This window comes from Primulina eburnea, chromosome 10 (assembly GCF_022965805.1).
Source record: "Primulina eburnea isolate SZY01 chromosome 10, ASM2296580v1, whole genome shotgun sequence".
In the NCBI taxonomy this organism is placed as follows: Eukaryota; Viridiplantae; Streptophyta; class Magnoliopsida; order Lamiales; family Gesneriaceae; genus Primulina; species Primulina eburnea.
This window is the reverse complement of record NC_133110.1, coordinates 37,317,303-37,321,263: the sequence shown is the minus strand read 5'-3', so window position 1 is coordinate 37,321,263 and position 3,961 is coordinate 37,317,303.

Genomic DNA, 3,961 nt, shown 5'->3' with positions numbered 1-3,961 from the left:
GTAGAATACGGTTCGTTACAGTTGGTATCAGAGCCAGGTTCTTGTAAAAGGGTTACGCCTACTGCCAGTCGCAAGAAGCTCTCGAAGTCACACCTCAAGTCTGTAAGTTTTAAAGTTTTGAGTTACGCTATGTACTATGCATTAGATCATGATTTCAGCATGTTTATGTTTTAAAGTTCAAATTTTGTGCATCTTATGATATTGGTATTATATTCATGCATGTTGGGTTTACGTGTTGGGTAATTGTTGGAACAGTATGCCTCCTAGACGTATGTTTAACCAGGAAGATAGGACTGAGGACAGGGAGCACCGAGAGGAGGAAAGAGCCAATCCTCCACCTCCACCTCCACCACCACCTCCAGATATACAGGCGCAGATGCTTGCAGGCATGACGCAGTTCTTCGCGCAGTTTGCGAGGAACCAGACTGCTGTAGGCCCCGAGGAGAGGCCTAGACCTGAGGCGGTATATGAGAGGTTCCGGAGGATGAGTCCGAAGGAGTTTGCGGGTACCACTGACCCGATGATAGCTGAAGGGTGGATCAAGTCCATCGAAGTGATTTTCGACTTTATGGAGCTGGCAGATGCTGATAGGGTACGTTGTGCCATTTTCTTATTAACTGGAGACGCCAGACTATGGTGGGAGAGTGCGTCAGTGGCAGTCAATTTACAGGTGCTGCCTTGGAATGGTTTTAAAGAGGTTTTCTACTCCAAGTACTTCACTGAGGAAGTACGAACCCGACTCACCAACGAGTTCATGACGCTGCGGCAAGGAGATAGTAGCGTGGCAGAGTTTGTGAGAAAGTTTGAGAGGGGGTGTCACTTCGTGCCCCTCATTGCGAATGATGCCCAAGCAAAGTTGAGGCATTTTCTGAATGGTCTGCGGCCGATCCTACGCCGTGACGTGAGAGTAGCTGGTCCCACTTCTTATGCAGTCGCCGTATCTAGAGCATTGGCGGCAGAGCAGGACCAGCGAGATATTGAGGCAGATAGGCAGGGCAAGAGGCCCTACCAAGCTCCACCGCAGCAGCAGAATCAGAGGCCTCAGTTTAAGAGGCCGTTTCAGGGACCGCCAGCGAAGAAGCCATATCATGGACCACCAAAGGGCAAGGGTCCAGTTCAGCAGCAAGAGGCGCCTCAGAAGCCCGTTGCCTTCCCCGTGTGTCCTAAATGCAATCGTCAGCACCCGGGACAGTGCTTGTATGGATCAGGCAGGTGCTTCAAGTGTGGAGCCACAGATCATATGCTGAAGGAGTGCCCACAATGGAAGCAGCCAACCCAGGGCAGGGTATTCGCCATGCATGCACAGGAGGCGGACCCAGACACTACTTTACTTACCGGTAAACTTTTCTACCTAAGTTCAGTACTATTTGATTTGCATGTGGAATATTACTTGGGATAAGTAGGATGCTAGTATTGTTTGAGTATATTTGGGTTACTATCTTGTTAGTGTCTTGGGATATAAGTTGTGTTGTGCTAACGCATCTCAGGGAATATTTTCATAAAGAGATTAGCTACAACTGCACTGATAGATTCAGGAGCCACCCACTCCTTTATATCAGAGACCTTCGCTAATCACCTGGACATCAAGTCCATCGGTCTGGACTTGAACTTCTCAGTGACAGTCCCATCAGGGGAAGAGTTGTTAGCCACCAGTGTGATCAGGGACATCGATCTAGAACTGCAGGGCCACCTAGTATATACAGATTTGATCGTATTGCCGATGCCGGAATTCGACATTATCCTGGGCATGGACTGGCTGACTAAGAATAGAGTTCTGATAGATTTTCAGAAGAGGTCAGTTTTAGTTAGACCGCCGGGCATGGAGCAATTCCTTTTTGAGCCAGCCAGATGGAGAAGCTTTCCTCGCATGATTTCATGCATGCATGCGAGGGGTTTGATCTCCAAGGGATGTCAGGCCTTTTTAGCTAGTATTATTTCAGCGCCTGACGTGTCCACTCCATCCTTATCAGAGGTGCCAGTAGTCAAAGAATTTCCAGACGTCTTTCCTGATGACGTCACCGGTCTTCCACCAGAGAGAGAGGTGGAGTTTGCAATCGATCTCGTGCCAGGCACAGCGCCAATCTCCAAGGCGCCATACAGATTAGCTCCAGCTGAGATGTTAGAGCTCAAACAGCAGATTCAGGAGCTCCTCGACAAAGGATTTATTCGCCCTAGTTTCTCACCGTGGGGCGCACCAGTGCTCTTTGTAAAGAAGAAGGATGGGAGCATGAGGCTGTGCATCGATTACCGTGAGCTGAACAAGGTAACGATCAAGAATAAATACCCGTTGCCTAGAATCGAAGACTTGTTCGATCAGTTGCAGGGAGCTACCGTGTTCTCTAAGATAGATCTTCGATCAGGGTATCATCAGCTGAAAGTGAAGGATGCAGATGTTCATAAGACAGCTTTCAGGACCAGATACGGGCATTACGAGTTCCTAGTAATGCCGTTTGGATTGACCAATGCTCCAGCTATTTTCATGGATCTCATGAACCGAGTATTCCAGCCGTTCCTCGATCAATTCGTCATAGTATTCATTGACGATATTCTTATATACTCGAAGAGCCATGAGGAGCACAGCCAGCATTTGAGTACAGTTCTACAGACCTTGCAGAGCCGTAAATTGTTTGCGAAGTTTAGTAAGTGTGAATTTTGGCTAGAGAAGGTAGCGTTTTTGGGGCATATTGTATCTAGCAGTGGTATTGAAGTGGATCCGTCTAAGGTAGCAGCGGTTAGAGATTGGGTGGAACCTAAGAACGCATCAGAAATCCGCAGCTTTCTGGGTTTAGCCGGTTACTACCGTAAGTTCATTCGAGGATTTTCATCTATAGCAGTACCACTCACTTCACTCACCAAGAAGAATGCCAAGTTTGTGTGGAGTGAAGAATGCCAGAAGAGCTTCGACATGTTGAAGCAAGCTCTTATTTCGGCGCCAGTGCTAGCCATGCCAACAGGGCAAGGTGAGTTTGTGCTTTATACCGATGCATCTAAGCTCGGATTAGGCGCAGTGTTGATGCAGCAGGGTCGAGTCATAGCATATGCTTCCAGGCAATTGAAGGTGCACGAGAAGAATTATCCGACTCACGACCTTGAGTTAGCCGCCGTGGTCTTTGCATTGAAAATTTGGAGACACTATCTATACGGCGAGAAATGTCAGATTTTCACCGATCACAAGAATCTCAAATACTTCTTCACGCAGAGAGAGCTGAATATGAGGCAGAGACGGTGGTTGGAACTTGTGAAAGATTATGATTGCGAGATTAGCTATCATCCGGGAAAAGCTAATGTTGTCGCAGACGCCTTGAGCAGAAAAGTGGCAGTCATAGCACATTTGTCAGTTCAGAGACCGCTTCAGTCTGAGATTCAGAGGTTTGGTCTAGAGATTTATCGTAAGGGCAGAGCTCCTAGACTGTCTAATCTGACAGTCAAATCCGATTTACTAGACCGAATCCGAGCAGGTCAGTCTTCAGATGAGCAGTTACAGAAATGGAGACTGAAGGATGAAGCTAAAGGCAGTGTTTTGTACACAGTGTCTGACGGCATTGTGCGATACAGAGGTAGAATGTGGGTGCCTAGCGTTGGTTCGACCAGACAGGATATTCTGACAGAGGCACACGCATCTCCGTATTCCATTCACCCAGGAGGCACCAAGATGTACAAAGACCTTCAGTTATTGTATTGGTGGCCAGGGATGAAGCGAGACATCCGTAGGTTCGTATCAGAATGTCTCACTTGTCAGCAAGTAAAAGCTGAACATCAGAGACCAGCAGGATTGGTTAAGCCACTACCCATTCCCGAGTGGAAGTGGGAGAACATTACTATGGATTTTGTGGTTGGAATACCGAGATCAGTCAGAGGATCGAACTCCATTTGGGTTATAGTGGACCGACTCACTAAGTCAGCGCATTTTCTGCCAGTGAAGACGACTTTCACCATGACGCAGTATGCGGATCTTTATATC